The 22326-nt window shown below is 47.7% G+C and overlaps 1 protein-coding gene across 1 annotated transcript in view; it reads right to left on the bottom strand.

The window, feature by feature from the left end:
• The window catches only part of LOC311132600 (neurexin-1-beta-like), a gene marked incomplete at both ends in the record, with an annotated part of 84743 nt that overhangs the window by 24828 nt on the left and 37589 nt on the right, over positions 1–22326 (bottom strand). The window lies entirely within an intron of this gene.

A 22326-nucleotide genomic window follows, 5' to 3' on the forward strand; every position in this document is an offset into this window, starting at 1 on the left:
AGCCCCCTGGCATCTCCTCTGTTGCCTTGCAGCTCGCCCCCTGGTGGCCTAGAATAGGTCATGTCCCACTAGCCCCCTGGCGTCTCCTCTGTTGCCTTGCAGCTCGCCCCCTGGTGGCCTAGAATAGGTCATGTCCCACTAGCCCCCTGGCATCTCCTCTGTTGCCTTGCAGCTCGCCCCCTGGTGGCCTAGAATAGGTCATGTCCCACTAGCCCCCTGGCGTCTCCTCTGTTGCCTTGCAGCTCGCCCCCTGGTGGCCTAGAGTAGGTAATGTCCCACTAGCCCTCTGGCGTCTCCTCTGTTGCCTTGCAGCTCGCCCCCTGGTGGCCTAGAGTAGGTCATGTCCCACTAGCCCCCTGGCGTCTCCTCTGTTGCCTTGCAGCTCGCCCCCTGGTGGCCTAGAGTAGGTCATGTCCCACTAGCCCCCTGGCGTCTCCTCTGTTGCCTTGCAGCTCGCCCCCTGGTGGCCTAGAGTAGGTAATGTCCCACTAGCCCTCTGGCGTCTCCTCTGTTGCCTTGCAGCTCGCCCCCTGGTGGCCTAGAATAGGTCATGTCCCACTAGCCCTCTGGCGTCTCCTCTGTTGCCTTGCAGCTCGCCCCCTGGTGGCCTAGAGTAGGTCATGTCCCACTAGCCCTCTGGCGTCTCCTCTGTTGCCTTGCAGCTCGCCCCCTGGTGGCCTAGAGTAGGTCATGTCCCACTAGCCCTCTGGCGTCTCCTCTGTTGCCTTGCAGCTCGCCCCCTGGTGGCCTAGAGTAGGTCATGTCCTACTAGCCCTCTGGCGTCTCCTCTGTTGCCTTGCAGCTCGCCCCCTGGTGGCCTAGAATAGGTCATGTCCCACTAGCCCTCTGGCGTCTCCTCTGTTGCCTTGCAGCTCGCCCCCTGGTGGCCTAGAATAGGTCATGTCCCCCTAGCCCTCTGGCGTCTCCTCTGTTGCCTTGCAGCTCGCCCCCTGGTGGTCTAGAATAGCATCATGTCCCAGGCATACACACTAGCATGCAAACACACACACACGGCCAAACATGCAAGCAATGCACAAACACACACACACACAAGCAGGGCCGCATACACACACACACACACACACACACACACACGCACAGTGGATGCAGGGATGTGGTTGGTTGTGTGTGTGTGTGTGCATGCACATTCATTATCATGTGTGTGAACCTGAAAACTTGTTATATCTCACAATATTTTTCAGATGGTGTAACTTCCCATGGTGAATGCACAGTAGAGCTGTCTTGTGTCGTTGTACCGTGTTTATATCCAGATGCTAACCTTGCCGTCAACCTCTCTCCATTATGGAGACGCTTGTTCATTGCTATTCACCACAGTGGAGTCAGTCTGAATGACTAACAAGTCATTCAGACTGACAAATTATTATCCTTATCCCTGATAACTAGACTTCTCCTTGAGCAGTGGAGGAGTTGTGAGAGGTATGCACACACACACACACACACACACACACACACACACACACACACACACACACACACACACACACACACCGTTGAGAAGTACACACTCATGGTTGAGAGACACACTATTGAGAAGCACAAACACATCGTTAAGAAAGACACACACTATTGTTGAGACAGACTGTAGACTAGAGAAATGCCCTCTGCATTAATACACCAACAAGTGCCTGTCGTGTCACTGCAGAACAATAAAGGATCCAATTCCTGTGTTTTTTTGGCTTGCACACACACTCCCATATTCTCCATGTCATACAGTACCGGCCTACAGCGGTGCAGTGTATAACAAGGCCAAAAACAGCCTGTTACAGCAGCGTAAATAGAGCATAACAGCACCTGTAAATAACCCACAGCACCTGTAAATAACCCACAGCACCTGTAAATAACCAACAGCACCTGTAAATAACCCACAGCACCTGTAAATAACCAACAGCACCTGTAAATAACCAACAGCACCTGTAAATAGCCAACAGCACCTGTAAATAATCAACAGCAACTGTAGATAGTGAACAGCACCTGTAAATAGCCAACAGCACCTGTAAATAATCAACAGCACCTGTAAATAACCAACAGCACCTGTAAATAACCAACAGCACCTGTAAATAACCAACAGCACCTGTAAACAACCAACATCACCTGTAAATAACCCACAGCCCCTGTAAATAACCAACAGCACCTGTAAATAACCAACAGCACCTGTAAATAGCCAACAGCACCTGTAAATAATCAACAGCACCTGTAGATAGTGAACAGCACCTGTAAATAGCCAACAGCACCTGTAAATAATCAACAGCACCTGTAAATAGCCAACAGCACCTGTAAATAGCAAACAGCACCTGTAAATAGCCATCAGCACTGGCTCATAAATCTACCAGTACAGACCAACCTGAACACAGCACACTCACTGCCTACATGAACATGAGTCCTCGTCCTCACAACAGCAGGTGCTATGTATCTGTTTGTGTGTGTGTGTGCTTGTGCACATGTATAGGAGTACTGTGTGCGTGTGTGCGTGCGTGTGTATGAATGCGGAATGCGATCCCTCAACAGCATTCATAAAGAATCCACAACACCACAACAGCTCTCCAATACATTCAGTCATTACTCATCCCTCTATAAAAGACTACAAACAAATATCCCCACTACTGTACTAACTCAAACACCCAAACGGGAGACAAATATCAAACATCAATCACATCAACTGTTACTGGCCATTTCCCATTACTTTGTGTGGGAGTGTGTTTGGAGAGAGCGCTGAAAAACGTTGTTCAGTGTGTTTGTTTTACAGATTAGGCCTGCTCCCTTTGAATATAAACCAGACATCTAATCAGGCAACCAGACAGACCTGCCGCTTCCACAGACTCACAGCTCATCACTCCATCTAAATGATAGTCTTCAGCAGGAGGGATGGAGGGAGGGAAGGAGGGGGAAGTGGAGGGGGGGCATGAGAGAGAGGAAATAGGTAGATAACAGGGAGACAGAGGGGAGGATGAGGGAGATGGAGAGAAGGAATTAGAAGTGAGGGGAAAAGGAGGATGAAATAGAGGGAGGGACAGAGAAAATGTGCTTGATTGCTCCTGAATCCAGACCCTCTCATCCAGTGGTGGTCAGTGCTGTTTAAGATTAGGGAGGACAATTCATTTTTTTATGAGCATGGCTTTATTTTTATTACAGCATATTGGATGACGGTTATTCATATTCCATTCACCCAGCTCAATATAACATCGATAGGTTTAGGCTACTACATTATACTCCAATTTTCCCTATACCCATCATGAGGTTGCTACAACCTACGAATGAAAGTTTACAACGTAAGTGCACAGGTCGAGAGAACAATGTGAGCAATCAAGGTGACAGACAGTGACACATTCAATAGCCGTCTTGCACACTCTTCAATCAAATTCAATGAAATGTATTTATAAAGCCCTTTTTACATCAGCAGACGTCACAAAGTGCTTATACAGAAACCCAGCCTAAAACCACAAACAGCAAGCAATGCAGATGTAGAAGCACGGTGGCTAGGAAAAACTCCCTAGAAAGGCAGGATCCTAGGAAGAGACCTAGAGAGGAACAGGGCTCTGCCTGCATCTAGCTGATCTAGGGTGTAATCATTAGTCCAAACAGTTGCAAATGAGAGTTTCTATTGGACAAATTCAGGTATGTTGATCCATGTTTTGTTCTGTTTGCTTACATTTAAGAAACTTTTTTCAACAGAATCGGCGGAATGAATACACCCCTGATCACCCGCACACACAGTTCACTTTCATAGCAGCCACATACAAACAGCATGATCACTTTGCTCGTTGTATAATTCCTTCTTGCATCTGGTATATGTTAATTGCATGCAAATAAAGGTTGCTTCGCTACCTCACCCACAACAGAAGCACAATCATGGTCTTGGATTTGTAGGTGGAATACTTCTGTGAGAGCTCGCTGTTATGCTTGAACTCAACCCAAAACCAATGAGGAAGTCTGCTGCAGTGTTGAGAGTTGGTGTATGACAATAATCGGTACGTCAACTAAATCTCTTAATCGTGCCATCCCGTTCTAAATTTCTATTCAGTTCGACTCGCCACAAGTTCAGCCTCTGAACTGTTATTCATCCCCAGACGACACAAATACCTATGATTCAACCTTTCCTCTTAACGACACAAAGACGTTCATTCAGGAACATTGTCCTCTAATAACAATGGTTCTATTAGACCTATTTTCATTGGCCAGGCTACTGGAGCAGTAAGCTGATGACTGTTCTACTTCATGGCCTTCTATGTGTGTGTGTGTCTGTCTGGATAGCCAAGGTAAGGATCCAGTCATTGAGAGTGTATTTCCTCATCCTTCTCCTGTCAAAGACGTCGTCTCACCTGAACACAGCGCCACACGTTCTGGAAATGGACTGATGGAGCAATGGATGATGGGGAAAAGAGGGGCAAGGTGGGAACCTCAGGTAGGATTATGGCAAGGGTGTATCCCTTTGCTGTCAAATGTCCTTCTCGCAACCATGCCCCATCTCCTATCCTTTCCTCCCCCACCTACCCATCCCTCCATTCCTCACTCCCTGCCGTGCCCTCTTCAGTACTTCCATCTCCTATCCTCTCCTCCTCCACCTACCCATCCCTCCATTCCTCACTCCCTGCCGTGCCCTCTTCAGTACTTCCATCTCCTATCCTCTCCTCCTCCACCTACCCATCTCTCCATTCCTCACTCCCTGCCGTGCCCTCTTCAGTACTTCCATCTCCTTTCCTCTCCTCCTCCACCTACCCATCTCTCCATTCCTCACTCCCTGCCGTGCCCTCCTCAGTACTTCCATCTCCTATCCTCTCCTCCTCCACCTACCCATCCCTCCATTCCTCACTCCCTGCCGTGCCCTCTTCAGTACTTCCATCCAGCCTTTCCCTTTTCTGTCCCTCTTCCTCTCCCTCTTCCTCTCCCTATTTCTCTCCCTCCCAGTTACACATTTCCTGACCACCTCTCACCTTCTATATAATCCTGTCTCCCTCCCTCCCTCCCTCCCTATGTGTGACCTGTACATGGTGTTTCTTCTGCTCTCTGGGAGGAGAGGAAGAGCGAGAGAGGAGAGGGAGAAGGAGAGGAAGAGCGAGAGAGGAGAGGGAGAAGGAGAGGAAGAGTGAGAGAGGAGAGGGAGAAGGAGAGGAAGAGCGAGACAGGAGAGGAAGAAGGAGAGGAAGAGCGAGAGAGGAGAGGTAGAAGGAGAGGAAGAGCGAGAGAGGAGAGGGATCCGGCCTTAACATTGAAGCTGTCTGTTAATTAGGACCTAATGACTGCTTCTATATGGAACTCAGTAAGGCAGCAATTAAAATAGATGGGATCACTTAGTATCCTCCTCTGAGTGCCTACGGTCTAGGGCACGTGTGTGTGACTATTGAGAGAGAGGGGGAGAGAGAGAAAGAGTAGGTGTTTATGTGCTTTCGTGTCTGCTTGTGGGTTTGGGCCCAAACTGTCATTTTTAGCAACCACATGAATTGCTGACCCAGTTTCTGAAAGTGGAACCACAGGAGCAATACTGTGACTTGTAAACAATTTCCCTGTGTGCTATTAGCAATGCTCCAAACAACCACAATAATCCAATATTAACTACAATACTGTGACCACGGGACACGCCCCAATGCTTCCTCCAATGGACAGCTGCGATCATCAAGCAAAGGTATGTGTCATCTGCATTTTGATAGATCACAAAAGTCGTTGGGATGAGAGTCGATATTCATTAGTCAAAATAGAAAGGCACAATCGAGCAAGAAAATCCATAAGACACAATAACTAGTATGTATTAGCACGCTCTCCAAAAAAGATAAGTCTTATCAACACTAGTGTAATGGCTCATTGGCAAAAAATGAAAGCCGACGCAATTAATTCCGAGGCGTGTTGAACGGCAAACCCTATTTCGGCATTACTCTCAAAGTCAACATATTATCTCGAGCCGAAAAACACATCTACAGCATAGTGCTGTAATTTCACTCTCCAAAGAACAACGGATGAATTTCGAGTTTCTTTGACAGATAAAAGTAAGTACCCACAATGCAACTGAACAAGGTCAGGAGCGGATGGATGTATTTTTCACAGTTTAGGGTAAGGGAAGAGGAGAAGAGGAGAGACAGACCCTAATTATTGGATAGGTGAGGCTTCGATCCCTGCATTACTGCTCCGTAATTAGGGGAGATTAAGGAGGAGTGCAGATCCCCGTAGAGAGATGGCCGACACCAGACCCAATGCTGCTGCAATTAGCAAGCCAAATAAAAGTTTCCTTCACTTCTACTTTTATATGGCACCCTTTCACTTCTCCTAAATAATGCCCTATTTCTTCTAAAATAAGTAGAAACTTCAATAAAACTTTGTCACCACACCTTGTTATTGGATTTTCTACATTGCAGAACCAATTAAATGTTTGTAAACGTACATTTGATTGCTTAATTTGGTGGTATTGCCAAAGAGCTCTAATTCCCCAGGATTTAGGCTTGTATAGGTGGATTTTTGAGAAGTTCAATCAGGCTTTCTTGTATCTCCTTCAGCAGTGGGGTCTTCCTATGTTTACCAACGACCAGATGAAGCATTCAAAGAAATGAACACCCTCCCTACAATCAAACATGGGGAGGTTCAATAATGCTGTGGGTTGTTCTGCTGTCTCTGGTACTGGGGGCCTTGAATGTGTTCAAGACATCATGAAATCAGCAGATGATCAAGGTGTTTTGGAGTCCAATGTTCAACGGAGTGTCCAAAAACACTCTGTTGAAAGTTGTGGGTCTTCCAGAAGGACAACGACCCAAAACACGCATCAAAAGCACACCGGAATGGTTCAAGAAGAAACACTGGAATGTTCTGGAGTGGCCAGCGAAGAGACAAGATCTGAATCACATCCAAAACCTACGGCGAGAGATGAACACAGCAGTTGGTGGAGGGCACCCCTCAAACGTTGAAGAATTAGAGTAGTTTGCTGCTGAAGAGTGGGCCAAACTGCCATTAGAAAGGTGCAGCAAGCTCATTGATGGCTACAATAAACATTTCTTAGCAGTTTTCTTGGCCAAAGTACTAGCTCCAGTGTGCCAATAATTTAGTCCATGCCATTTTTTCTTTTTTACTTAATTTTACAAAAATACATTTGGTTCTGCAATGTTGAAAATCGAATAAGGTGTGGAGATCAAAAGTTTTTTCAACTTATTTGAGAAGAAATAGGGAATTATTTCAGAAAAGTGCAAGGGTGCCAATATATTTGTCTGCAACTGTAGGAGGGGGAGGATGTAGTGCGGTCAGAGTCTACTTTAATGGTATTTCTCTTTTCTTTATGTTTCTCTTTGCATCTCTTCCTCTTGCTTTCTGTATCTGGTTTCTATCTCTCTTTCTCTTGCCCTCCCTCCTCTCCTCTTCCATCTTCCCCATCGTTCTGGCTCTGAGGGGAGTTCCCTAGAAGTGCAGATGGTGTGATAGGTGTGCTGTAGCATGTACATGCACCTGTGACCCACACTCAAACCAGCCATATGTGTGGCCATGTTCCCTGATGTGAGTCCACACCTGTCCAGATCCATCAGTGTGTGTGTGTGTGTGTGTGTGAGTGTGTGTGTGTGAGAGAGAGAGAGAGAGAGAGAGAGGCACCAGGTGGTGGGTAACAGGTGTTAGGGCCCCCTGGCTGAGCGGAGGTGGAGGTAGAGGTGGTGGGTGGAGACAGAGTCATGATTGGTGCTATATTGGACCTGTCGGCTCCACTCTATTCCAACTCACATACTCTCTTGGATCTAGCTGGCTTACTGTAGCAGTCCATGGAAAACCCTAACCCTAACCCTTACTGTAGCAGTCCATGGAAAACCCTAACCCTTACTGTTGCAGTCCATGGAAAACCCTAACCCTTACTGTAGCAGTCCATGGAAAACCCTAAACCTTACTGTAGCAGTCCATGGAAAACCCTAACCCTAACCCTTACTGTAGCAGTCCATGGAAAACCCTAACCCTTACTGTAGCAGTCCATGGAAAACCCTAACCTTAACCCTTACTGTAGCAGTCCATGGAAAACCCTAACCCTAACCCTTACTGTAGCAGTCCATGGAAAACCCTAACCCTAACCCTTACTGTAGCAGTCCATGGAAAACCCTAACCCTAACCCTTACTTTAGCAGTCCATGGAACACCCTAACCCTAACCCTTACTGTAGCAGTCCATGGAAAACCCTAACCCTAACCCTTACTATGGCAGTCCATGGAAAACCCTAACCCTTACTGTAGCAGTCCATGAGAAGACATGGAATGTGAGTGGCTATGTTATAGTGTATGTTATAGTCTGTTTTGTAGTGTATGTTTGTATGTGTGTGTTGTAGTGTGATGCACCAGGGCCTGTTTGACTCTAATCTGATCCCAGTGGCTCATCATGGGATGATGACATGACTACACTGATTCCTCCATAGGGCACAAACCACACAGACCGCGCTGGGCAAATACCTGATTATCTCAGCACTACTGTGTGTGTTTCACTCCTCCCTTCAAGGTCATTTACCAGATGGATGGGGAGTGATGGGCTGGGGTGGAGATCATAATGCCATGGAGATAATTAAATCACATAGGGAGATGAAGATGGCCACTGTTCTGTCCAAGGAGAGCATGCATGGTAGGAAAGAGGGAGAGGGGGAGGGAGAGAGGAAGAGGAAGAAGAAGAGGAAGGGCAAGAGGAAGAGGAATAGGAAGAAGAAGAGAAGAAGAGGAGGAAGCAGAGGAAGACAAAGAAGAAGAGCAAGAGGAAGAAGAAGAAGAAGAGGAAGAAGAAGAAGAAGAAGAAGAAGAAGAAGAAGAAGAAGAAGAAGAAGAGGAAGAAGAAGAAGAAGAAGAAGAAGAAGAAGAGGAAGAGGAAGAGGAAGAGGAAGAGGAAGGGAAAGGGAAAGGGAAAATAGCTATTTAGGGGAATGTCAGATGTCTGATGTCTGTATATTTGGATGCAATATTAACAATCAACATACGTATTGAATTACAAAAAAAGAAAGCACAGCAGGCTACTCCTGTTCCTGACACACATTGGCGTTATGCTAATACCAGTCCCGAGCAAGGCTCAGGCTGTCTGCTGTTAGAGGCCTGAGGCACACAGTACTTTTCTTGCTTTTCCCAGGGAGAAAGCCTTTGTTGCAGAGTACACTTCGCGTAGCCACTCGCAGGACAGCGACATGCCATGTTTCAAAACGCATAACACATTCAGTAAGAGAGGAGAGGAATCGGGAGGACGGGGCAGGAGGGGGTAAGAAGCGTCGGGCTCCAGCTCCCTTGGGAGAGAGGATGCTTTTGTGTGGCCGGCTCGGCCCCAAGCAGAGTCTGACAAACAGATAAACCCACTCCCCGTAAGACCGTCTAAATCTGGTACGAGAGGAAGAGTGCTTTAGCCAGATGAATATTTTACCAAGTAGAATGTACATGCTGAACCAGGGTCATTTGGGAAAAACTTTTTGAAAAGGAATAAAACAGGCAGGTACCCCCTGACCGTGTCCAATAAGAGTGCAGATTTTCCGGTTTCCGATACATAACATTTCGTTACGGTGTGCCTTCCTGAACACGACTCAAGCTAACAACCACGTCAGCTCTCAGAATGGACCACTATATGCCCAGTAAACACACTGCCTACCTACCTACCTACCTACCTACCTACCTACCTACCTACCTACCTACCTACCTACCTACCTACCTACCTACCTACCTACCTACCTACCTACCTACCTACCTCCCTACCTACCTACCTACCTACCTACCTACCTACCTACCTACCTCCCTACCTCCCTACCTACCTACCTACCTACCTACCTACCTACCTACCTACCTACCTACCTAGCTAGATTTTGAGTCTCATAGCAAAGGGTCTGAATAGTTATGTAAATAAGGTATAAGGTAATAAGGTAATAAGGTTTTTATGGGGTATTGTGTGTAGATTTGTATTTAATCCATTTTAGAATAAGGCTGTAATGTTACAAAATGTCGAAAAAGTCAAGGGGTCTGTATACTTTCCGAAGGCACTGTAAGTGTTTTCTTTCTCACTATATTATCACTCCCCGAGGATTGTGGGTAGTGATATGGCCACCTGGGAAATATTAGATGTCCATTCAGACCTCTTGATTCATTTTGGGCCCATTATTCTCAATAAAAGTAAGGACAGGCTCCACCACCGCGTGTCATTAAAAGGATCCACTGAAAGGGGGGACCATGGAATGGAAAGCACATTAGAGCAGATGGAGAGGGGAGAGGGGAGAGGGGAGAGGGGAGAGGGGAGAGGGGAGAGGGGAGAGGGGGAGAGGGGAAGGGGAGAGGGGAGAGGGGAGAGGGAGAGGGGACAGGGAGAGGGGAGAGGGGAGAGGGGACGGGGAGAGGGGAGAGGGGACAGGGGAGAGGGGAGAGGGGAGAGGGGAGAGGGGAGAGGGGAGGGGGAGAGGGGAGAGGGGACAGGGGAGAGGGGAGAGGGGAGGGGGAGAGGGGAGAGGGGACAGGGGAGAGGGGAGAGGGGAGAGGGGAGAGGGAGAGGGGAGAGGGGACAGGGGACAGGGGAGAGGGGAGAGGGGAGAGGGGACAGGGGAGAGGGGAGAGGGGAGAGGGGAGAGGGGAGAGGGGAGAGGGGAGAGGGGACAGGGGAGAGGGGAGAGGGGAGAGGGGAGAGGGGAGGGGGAGAGGGGAGAGGGGAGAGGGGAATGGATGGACTGAATGTGTCTTTTTAGAATGAGGCCCAGGAGAAATAAGCTCTGGCTAAACATGGATGTGAATGTGTGTGTGCTTGTGTGTGTGAGCAAGAGATATAGTGTGTGTGTGTGTGTGTGTGTGTGAGAGAGGGAGTGTCAGTAAGATTGAAGCGAGTGTGTGGTCACGTTTGTGCGTATGAGGTTTGAGTACTCTAGACTCTAGTACAGATATGTGTGTGCTTCACCATACGTCAGAGCGTCTCTCCCCATCTTTATCTCATCAGGCCCAGGTGTGTGGCGGCGGCAGCCCCCTCTAGTCTGTCAGCCTCCTTCTCTACTGTGATTGGAAGAGTCCTGACCTATCTCTCCTCGTAATGAAAACATGTGGGCTATTCATCAGGACCTCTGCCCTCCCTCCCTCTCCTCCCCTTCTCCTCCTTCTCTCCTCCCTCATCCTCTCTTCCTTGTCTCCCACTTCTTCCACTCAGGCTTGCTGGGGAGAGTACGCATCATGCCAACAATGACAGCTCGTCCGTCCGTCTGTCTATCTGTCTGTCATGTAGAACTATCCCAAAGTCTGTAGCTACAAACCCCTCGCAATAAAGGTCTCATCTAGTCTAGTACGGTAGGTACTACATAAACTGGAGTGCTCTGACTGCCGTAATACTTACTGAAGTAACATGCTCTTGCTTTAGATTGACACACCATTCCATTGTCCTTCTGTCCTACCCATACCCACCGGTGCTATTTGGAGATACAATGAAGTGCACACATTTCCCAAGAGGCTTTTCTCTCACTTGCTCCGGGAAGGTTTGACTTTCTCCGTCAGAACAGTGTCTTAAATAATCAAAGTGAGAGAAGTGCTGCATAATATTCTCAAAGTCTCAGTTAATGACTTATTAACCGTCATGACCGGTCACCATGAAGTTGGCTGGCTAAAGAGCCCTTATTGCAGTAGGGAACATAAAGTCCCAATAGAGTTGGCTAGAAGAGAACACACACAAAAAAAGAACTCAATGCCACATGCATTGGAGGACTTAATGTTTAGCTTAAAGCGACATTAAAAATACACTCAATGGGCCAATGATCATCTTAACCCAGATGACACCAAAGGACGACCAAAACATCCTGTAGGCTAAGCTACTCAAATCATACAGCTACTAAATATAGCCACTTCCATTCATCCAATGAAGACGTGATTATCTGAGGTTATTGTGCTTGTGAGGCTGCATTAGAAGGTGAACAGGGGTTAATGGAGGATCGTTTGATGTTGTGCTCGTGGGTGATAATCTTCTCATGTTCCCTTGGCCCAAATTCAGAGAATCAGAGCAGCACCCCTTTGACAACACACACAGCCCCTGCAGATCTGGTCCCTCACACACTCCATGTTTTGCTTACGCAACAACCCCAACCTCCAACATTGATGCAATTATCATCTGGGTGACACTAAAATCTGCGTTTTAGCCTCTGGCCACAAGTGATGCTGAATGATGGTGAATTTGCTGTGAGAGAGGGGGGGGGGGGGGGGGGGGGTGATAGAAAGGGGGGAGGGAAAGAGAGAGAGAGAGAGATGGGGAGACAAGAAGACGTGAAACATTGCCGCCCTAGTTTTTTGGAAAGTTGAAAAAAGGAAGCAAGAGAGAGACAGAAAAAAAGCAGAGTTTCTGGGAGAGCATGATAATGAAGACAGTTCATTCAGAAACAGGCTGTGTGTGAGGAGATTAGCCTGCTAGTGGGCCGATACAGTCCACCGACTTGTCAAAGTGTCTGAGGGCAAGGCAGAGCAAGGCAGAACAAGGCAGATCTGCGGTGGAGGAGAGGAGAAAAAGAAGACAGGAGGAGAGGAGGAGAGGAGCGCTCTAGCGGGGCAATCATTTTAATTAAGAATTGGAGTCTGGGGTAAATAGGCATTTCCAGGTCAGCCTTAGCTGAGCCTGGCTGCGTCCCAAATGGCACCCTATGCCCTATTTAGTGCATTACATTTGACCAGGGCTCATACGGATCAAAAGACGTGCACTAAATAGGGAGCCATTTGGGACACAAGCCCTGTCTAGGTGGGTGAGTCTCACTGCTGCAGGGGCCTGGTCTGGGGAGCTGTCCACGTTGAGGTGGTGCTGAAACGGCAAGATTATGTGCCTATAGCCTCTTTCTTCTCTGCACTCCTCTGTTCTCTGCACTTACAGTGCCTCAAGGGTCTCTCTCTTTCTCTCGCTCTCCCTCTCTCTTTCCCTTATTATTTTCTCTTCACTTCTCTAAGTCATCCCTATGGACAGATATTCCCTTCTCTCTTTGCTATACTGTTTTCTTTTCTCTTTACCTTTTCAGCTCCTCTCAATGTAGGCCTAGATATATTGCCCTTTATCTTTCCACTTCCCTCCATCTCTTACATTCCCCCTGTTTATTCCCCTCCTTCCCCCTCTCTCTTAGTTTCCTCCTCTATCTCTTACCTTCCCCCTCTCTCTTACCTTCCTCCTCTATCTCTTACCTTCCCCCTCTCTCTTACCCTCCTCCTCTCTCTCTCTTACCTTCCACCACTCTCTCTTACCTTCCTCCACCCTCTCCTACCTTCCTCCTCTCTCTCTTACCTTCCTCCACCATCTCCTACCTTCCTCCTCTCTCTCTTACCTTCCTCCACCATCTCCTACCTTCCTCCTCTCTCTCTTACCTTCCTCCTCTTTCTCTTACCTTCCTCCTCTCTCTTACCTTCCTCCTCTACCTCTTACCTTCCTCCTCTCTCTCTTACCTTCCTCCCCTACCTCTTACCTTCCTCCTCTCTCTCTCTTACCTTCCTCCTCTCTCTCTTACCCTCCTCCTCTCTCTCTTACCTTCCTCCTCTACCTCTTACCTTCCTCCTCTCTCTCTTACCTTCCTCCTCTCTCTCTCTTACCTTCCTCCTCTCTCTCTTACCCTCCTCCTCTCTCTCTTACCTTCCTCCTCTCTCTCTTACCTTCCTCCTCTCTCTCTTACCTTCCTCCCCTACCTCTTACCTTCCTCCTCTCTCTCTTACATTCCTCCACTCTCTCTTACCTTCCTCCTCTCTCTCTTACCTTCCTCCTCTCTCTCTTACCTTCCTCCACTCTCTCTTACCTTTCTCCTCTATCTCTTACCTTCCTCCTCTACCTCTTACCTTCCTCTTCTATCTCTTACCTTCCTACTCTCTCTCTTACCTTCCCTCTGTTTATTCCCCTCCTTTCTCTCTCTCTCCATCTTGGTTTAGATCCCCCCTCCCCACCTCTCTCCCACTCTCCCTTTATCTTTCCCCCTCTCTCTAGCTCACTTTATCTTCCCTTGCTTTAAGTCCTGGGCATAAACAGGAAATGGGAGTGATGTGCCATGGGTGAGAGTACTCAGTGGCCACTCGACTGGATCGCAGCCAAAACACATGAGTCTGGGAGTCCATCAGAGAGCACATGGAGAGGAACATTTAGCCAATCTGATATTTTATTTACCTTGAGAAGGGATGAGAGAGAGGGGGAAAGAGAGGGAAGGGGATCGGTGATGACTTTCAGGGGAACCTGTGGTACTGTCTGTCATGAAGGACAAAGATACAGGCATTGTTCTTCAAGAGACGAGATGTTTTGTTGTAGACTAATTAGATATGTATGCTCTTGTAGATTGACAGCACTACTTAAAGTCAGCTTCCCAGCCAGACAGCCCATCAGACAGCCCATCCCAGACGTCTGGGACAACAAGGCTGGGTACGAGATGTTAAGATGTGATGTGAATAAACCAAATACACAAAAAAAGAGCATTTGGGGCCATTTCTCCAAAATGAACTTGACCTCCACTTCCTTGGTGTGTGTGTTTGTGTGTGTGTGTACAGTGACAGGACAGAGACAGAGGGACAGAGGCAGAGGGACAAAGACAGAGGGACAGAGACAGAGGGACAGTGACAGGATAGAGACAGCGGGACAGAGGCAGAGGGACAGAGACAGAGGGACAGAGACAGAGGGACAGAGGCAGAGGGACAGAGACAGAGGGACAGAGACAGAGGGACAGAGACAGAGGGACAGTGACAGGATAGAGACAGAGGGACAGAGACAGAGGGACAGAGACAGAGGGACAGAGACAGAGGGACAGAGACAGAGGGACAGTGACAGGATAGAGACAGAGGGACAGAGGCAGAGGGACAGAGGCAGAGGGACAGAGGCAGAGGGACAGAGGCAGAGGGACAGCAAGAAAGAGCAATAGCACCACAGAGAGGATAGATGAAGGCTCTCTACAGTCATCTCTTCCTGCATGCTGCGTGAGAGAGAGAGAGAGAGAGAGAGAGAGAGAGAGAGAGAGAGAGAGAGAGAGAGAGAGAGAGAGAGAGAGAGAGAGAGAGAGAGAGAGAGAGAGAGAGAGAGAGAGAGAGAGAGAGAGAGAGAGAGAGAGAGAGAGAGAGAGAGAGAGAGAGAGAGAGAGAGAGAGAGAGAGAGAGAGAGAGAGAGAGAGAGAGAGAGAGACAGAGAGAGAGACAGAGAGAAAGAAAGAATCATGGCTATCGCATGGTCTAAGGTCCTGGCTCTGCTAGTCTAGTCTAATCAGGCAGGCTGATAATTAATCACAATAGGAGAAGCCCACAGGAGACAGTCAGGTCCCCAGGGCCATATCTGCAGGGCAATATCCCCATGGCCATATCCCCATGGCCAAATCCCCAAGGGCCAAATCCCCAAGGGCCAAATCCCCAAGGCCCATATCCCCAGGGCCATATCCCCAGGGCCATATCCCCAGGGCCATATCCCCAGGGCCATATCCCCAGGGCCATATCCCCAGGGCCATACCCCATGGCCATATCCCCAGGGCAATATCCCCCCACCTGGCCTGCAGCCTCAGGCACCATGCCATGCGCTGGAGGAGAGTGCTAGGGGGAGTGTGGAGGGTGGGGTGATGATAGTGTGTACAGGGAGGATATACTGTATGTGGCTGAGTGAGTCTGTCTGTCTGAGTTGAAGTGTGTTTACTTGAGAGTGTGCGTTATTGTTTGACCCTATCTGACTTACTCAGTATGTGTGTGTGAGTGTGTGTGTGTGTGTGCTTGACCCTGTCTATGAGTGTGTGTGTGTCTGCCTCTAGGAGTCTGTGTGTGTGTGTGTTTGTTTGTGTGTCTCTACAAGTCTACATGTCTATGTAGTCTCACGTGGACTGGTCCTGCCAGGGTCCATCAGGCTCACTCTGAGGCCCAGATGTTGGTGTCTGAGGCTGGCTGAATTCACCAGCTGTTCCCCTCGGACGACCAGGCTCCATCCGGCCCTCTGTCTGTTTGTCCCGGCCCGTTCGCAGCCCCAGCCAATCACAGAGGGGGATATTGAGAGGTCACACTGACTGATGTGGACAGCAGGTCAGCTCACAGCCTGCCCTCTTTAAAAACATCAACAGCAAAGTAACTTTGAAATAAATAAATTAGGATGACCGTAGAGAGCGAACTGACAGGCTAGTCACTTCCATCTTCTTCCAGAAGCTCTTAGAGGTTGGTTTAGGACATGTAGATGTTTAAATGCAGTTTCAATGTTCTTAAGTGACCATACTGTAGCTGTGGGTTATTAGCAATAAGCACACTAGCACAGCCATAATCCCAAGTATGTGAACACACACCACCACATATCCTACAATAGACATACATGGAGGTAACGTGCCACCTAACCTCAGATCAGAGAATGTAGGGAAGACCTACCATCTCACACATAGGATCAACTAGCTGCACATTCCCTACTACATCACTGCACTGCCTTCATCAAGGTATGGATCCAATCACTTTCAACTTCATTTTGCCCCGGAGGGAAATTGTTTGTGCTGCACAATCACACATTAAATCAGCATTTCTCAAACTCGGTCCTCAGGACCCCAAGGGGTGCACATTTTGTTTTTTTGCCCTAGCACTACACAACTGATTCAAATAATTAACTAATCATCAAGCATTGATGATCAAGCAGGACCGAGTTTGGAAAATGCTGCATTAAATACACATATCACACATAACACCTCATCTAACTTCATATGACAAACTCAGACAAAAGGGACAGACAGACGGACGTCCATCCTAACCACCGGACCCAATAGGCGAGGGTATGAGAGGTCCAGAAAGAGCCCTGAGGCTGCACACTGAGAGTATAGCCCAGGGTGTGTCCCAAATGGCACCCTATTCCCTACATAGTGCACTACTTTTTTTATCAGGGCCGATGGGGACGCAGACCAGGTGATTAACACAACACTGCTGCCTCTCCCTCTCTACCACAACATAAAAGGCCAGAGAGGCAGAGAGGGGGGCAGAAAGGAGCCAGAGAGTCAGTGTGTCTCAGTGTCTCAGTGTGTCTCAGTGTGTCTCAGTGTGTCTCAGTGTCTCAGTGTCAGTCTGTCTCAGTCTCTCAGTGTGTTTCAGTGTCTCAGTGTCAGTCTGTCTGGGGGCAGAGAGGAGCCAAAGAGGTGGCAGAGAGGAGCCAGAGAGGGGGCAGAGAGGAGCCAGAGAGGGGGGCAGAGAGGAGCCAGAGAGGGGGGCAGAGAGGAGCCAGAGAGGAGCCAGAGAGGAGCCAGAGAGGGGTTAGAGAGATCACCTCGGTCATTAATTAGAGTTGTTTTGCTCGGTGCACCACAGGGGTGGGCACGGATAATTGGGCGAGGGAAGAATTCTAAGTCATACCACCCTCCTAGATATTTGCACATACAGTACACACACACACACACACACACACACACACACACACACACACACACACACACACACACACACACACACACACACACACACACACACACACACACACACACACACACACACACACACACACACACACACACACACACACACACACACACACACATTATTTCATAACAGGTGTATATATACTGAGATCATGTGATAGATCATGTGACACTTAAATAAAGTCTACCTGTGTGCAATCTAACTAATTATGTGACTTCTGAAGGTAATTGGTTGCACCAGATCTTATTTAGGGGCTTCATAGCAAAGGGGGTGAATACGTGTGCACGCACCACTTTTCCGTTATTTATGTTTTAGAATTTTTTTCATTTCACTTCACCAATTTGGACTATTTGTGTATGTCCATTACATGAAATGCATATAATAATCCATTTAAATTACAGGTTGTAATGCCAAGGGGGATCAATACTTTTGCAAGGCACTGTAGGTGGCCATGATGGTCCGATTGGGAATTTAGCCAGGACACTGGGGTTAACACCCCTACTCTTACGATAAGTGGCATGGAATCTTTAGAGACCACAGAGAGTCAGGAGACCCGTTTAACGTCCCATCTGAAAGACGGCACCTTGCACAGGGCAATGTCCCCAATCACTGCCCTGGGGCATTGGGATCTTTTATTTGGACCAGAAGAAAGAGTGCGTCCTACTGGCCCTCCAACACCACTTCCAGCAGCATCTGGTCTCCCATCCAGGGACCAACCAGGACCAACCAGGACCAACCCTGCTTAGCTTCAGAGGCAAGCCTGCGGTGGGGTGCACATACAAACGCATGTACACAATCACGCAAATGCACATACAAATGTATACAAACACATTATTTATCTTGAGAGAAAGGAAATGGAAATATTGGGTTTGAGCATCTACTATTTTTGGTATGACCGGTACAGTGCATTCGGAAAGTATTCAGACCCCTTGACTTTATCCACATTTTGTTACGTTACAGCCTTATTCTAAAATGGATTCAATTGATTTTTTTCCTCATCAATCTACACACAATATCCCATAATGACAAAGCAAAAACAGGTTTTTAGAAAACCATACATAACAGAAATACCTTATTTACATAAGTATTTAGACACTTTGCTATGAGACTCGAAATTGAGCTCTATTGATCATCCTTGAGATGTTTCTACAACTTGATTGGAGTCCACCTGTGGTAAATTCAATTGATTGGAAATTATTTGAAAAGGCACACACCTGTCTATATAAGGTCCCACAGTTGACAGTGCATGTCAGAGCAAAATACAAGCCATGAGGTCGAAGGAATTGTCCGTAGAGCTCCGAGACAGAATTGTGTCAAGGCACAGATCTGGGGTAGTTTACCAAAAAATGTATGCAGCATTGAAGGTCCCCAAGAACACAGTGGCCTCCATTAATCTTAAATGGAAGAAGTTTGGAACCACCAAGACTCTTCCTAGAGCTGGCCGCCTGGTCAAACTGAGCAATTGTGGGAGAAGGGCCTTGGTCAGGGAGGTGACCAAGAACCCGATGGTCACTCTGACAGAGCTCCAGAGTTCCTCTGTGGAGATGAGCGAACCTTCCAGAAGGACAACCATCTCTGCAGCACGCCACCAATCAGGCTTTTATGGTAGAGTGGCCAGATGGAAGCCACTCCTCAGTAAAAGGCACACGACAGCCTGCTTGGAGTTTGCCAAAAGGCACCTAAAGGACTCTCAGATCATGAGAAGCAAGATTTTCTGGTCTGATGAAACCAAGATTGAACTCTTTGGCCTGAATGCCAAACGTCACTGCTGGAGGAAACCTGGCACCATCCCTACGGTGAAGCATGGTGGTGGCAGCATCATTCTGTGGGGATGTTTTTCAGCGGCAGGGACTGGGAGACTAGTCAGGATCGAGGGAAAGATGAATGGAGCAGAGAGATCCTTGATGAAAACCTGCTCCAAAGCGCTCAGGACCTCAGACTGGGGCGAAGGTTCACCTTCCAACAGTACAATAACCCTAAGCACACAGCCAAGATAACGCAGGTGTGGCTTCGGGACAAGTCTCTGAATGTCCTTGAGTGGCCCAGCCAGAGCCCGGACTTGAGCCCGATTGAACAACTCGGGAGAGACCTGAAAACAGCTGTGCAGTGACGCTCCCCATCCAACCTGACAGAGCTTGAGAGGATCTGCAGAGAAGAATGGGAGAAACTCCCCAAATACAGGTGTGCCAAGCTTGTAGCGTCATACCCAAGAAGACTCGAGGCTGTAATCGCTGCCAAAGGGGCTTCAACAAAGTACTGAGTAAAGGGTCTGAATACTTATGTAAATGTGATATTTCAGTTTCTTATTTTTAATACATTTGCAAAAATTTCTAAAAACCTGTTTTGGCTTTGTCATTATGGGGGATTGTGGGTAGAATGATGAGAAGAAGAAAAAACAATAACAGTAACTTAACAAAATGTGGAAAAAGTCAAGCGGTCTGAATACTTTCTAAATATACTGTATATACCACATGTTCGTTTCTGGGGCCACGATTCATATTTGGAGGTATAAAAGGTTAAGATATCAGCTCCTGACTGATGAACAGCACACTGTGGTCCTCCTAGGCCTCCTCCATCCAACTCTATTCATCACTACCTCCAACTATCAATCAAAATAATTAAAAAGACAACCAAATGCCAATGCCGTATAATAAAGCATTTTAACTGCGCGTGCCTTTCAATCGGGCAATCAAGCTACAGCTGAGGCAGATGCCTGACAGAGAAGAAGACAGGGACATTATTAAGAGGTAGAATGAGCAGTGATTACTAATAAAAAAACTGCTGGATGGATTCTTGGTATGATAATAGGATGCTCTAGATGTCGCAGCTCTGCTGCTGAATTCTGAGTGATACGTTTGGGCCATTGGGTTGTGAGGAGGTGGAGGGGAGGGGTGGATAGCGCCAGTGGTGACCCACTTTTCAGTGCCTCGTCTCTGTTTGGCATGCGCCACGGCACCCCTCCCTATCCGAATGCCCTTCAACAGGGTGGCCAAAGAGAATGGTTTAACTGCTCTGGCTCTCTGGTTGCCCTCCCTCAAACAGGCACTGAAACACACTGAGACACACTGAGACACACTGACACTGAGACACACTGACACTGAGACACACTGAGACACACTGAGACAGAGACACTGAGAAATGAGACACACTGAGACACACTGAGACACACTGACACTGAGACACACTGAGACACACTAACACTGAGACACACTGAGACAGAGACACTGAGATAATGAGACACACTGAGACACACTGACACTGAGACACACTGAGACACACTGACACTGAGACACTGAGACACTGAGACATACTAAGACACACTGAGACACTGAGACACACTGAGACACTGAGACACACTGAGACACTGAGACACACTGAGACACACTGAGACACACTGAGACACTGAGACACTGAGACACACTGAGACACACTGAGACACACTGAGACACTGAGACACACTGAGACACACTGAGACACACTGACACAGTGAGACACACTGAGACACTGAGACAGACTGATACTGAGACACTGAGACACACTGACACTGAGACACACTGACACTGAGACACACTGACACTAAGACACTGAGACACTGAGACACACTGAGACACTGAGACACACTGAGACACTGAGACACACTGAGACACACTGACACTGAGACACACTGACACTAAGACACTGAGACACTGAGACACTGAGACAGACTGACACTGAGACACACTGACACTTTGAGACACTGAGACAGACTGACACTGAGACACTGAGAAACACTGACACTGAGACACACTGACACTGAGACACTGAGACACACTGGGACACTGAGACACTGAGACACACTGACACTGAGACACACTGACACTGAGACACTGAGACACACTGGGACACTGAGACACTGAGACACACTGACACTGAGACACACTGACACTGAGACACTGAGACACACTGGGACACTGAGACACTGAGAAACACTGACACTGAGACTCTGAGATACAGACACTGAGAAACACTGACACTGAGAAACACTGACACAGACACTGAGGATAGAGTACCCTGTCATTCAGAGGAGGGAGAGGGAGAATAAGGAGAGGCTGTTATGAGAGAAAGAGAAATAGAGAGTGGTATTAGACAAAAGGTGGGAGGCAGAGAGAGTAATAGAGAGGAAGCGTGAGAGAGTGGGAGAAAGAGAGTGGGAGAAAGAGATTGGGAGAAAGAGAGTGGGAAAAAGAGGGAAAGTGAAATGGAGAGACAAGAAAAGCAGAAGAGTGGGAGAGGAAGAGAGCAGGAGAAAGAGTATGACGGGAGAAACAGAGACAAAACAGAGTCAGAACAGAGACAAAACAGAGACAAAACAGAGTCAAAACAGAGACAAAACAGAGACAAAACAGAGTCAAAACAGAGTAAAAAAATAGACAAAACTGTAAAAAAATTGACAAAACAGAGACAAAACGGAGACAACACAGAAAAAAACAGAGTCAAAATAGAGACAAAACAGAGACAACACAGAGACAAAAAGAATGACAGAATGACAGGGCATTTGAGTTAGCGTTGATATCTACCAGCCATCAGATATGCAAATATCCTAACAAAAACAACAACACCACAGCCAATCCCAGACGTTCACCTTGAACCAGCAGCATGCATCGGCACAACGGAAAATAACAAAAGGACACTCGAATTAGAATACAGAATTAAAAAAACACAATGCACCCCTTCCCTCCTCCACCTCCTCCCTCCTTCTTCAACCCAACCTGTTAATAAGCACAACACATGCACCCCTCTCCCTGTATAAAAAGCTAATCAGTTTGCCTCTCCTCTCCCCTGCAGGGAGCCTTGTGTTTTGTAAATAGCAGCTCCTTAATGAAGGAACCTTGTGATGCATCATGAAAAACAACTAGGAATGTCCCTGAGCTAAACACAAAACCTTGGAGCTGCCTGGCTGGGAAGACATGCAGGCATGATAAGATGAAAGCATGTTGTGCTAGTTGGCGTAGTCGACGGCGGCCATTACGGGGCAGAAACTAGATCCG

This window comes from Coregonus lavaretus, assembly GCF_964263955.1.
Source record: "Coregonus lavaretus genome assembly, chromosome: 7".
NCBI classification, from domain to species: domain Eukaryota; kingdom Metazoa; phylum Chordata; class Actinopteri; order Salmoniformes; family Salmonidae; genus Coregonus; species Coregonus lavaretus.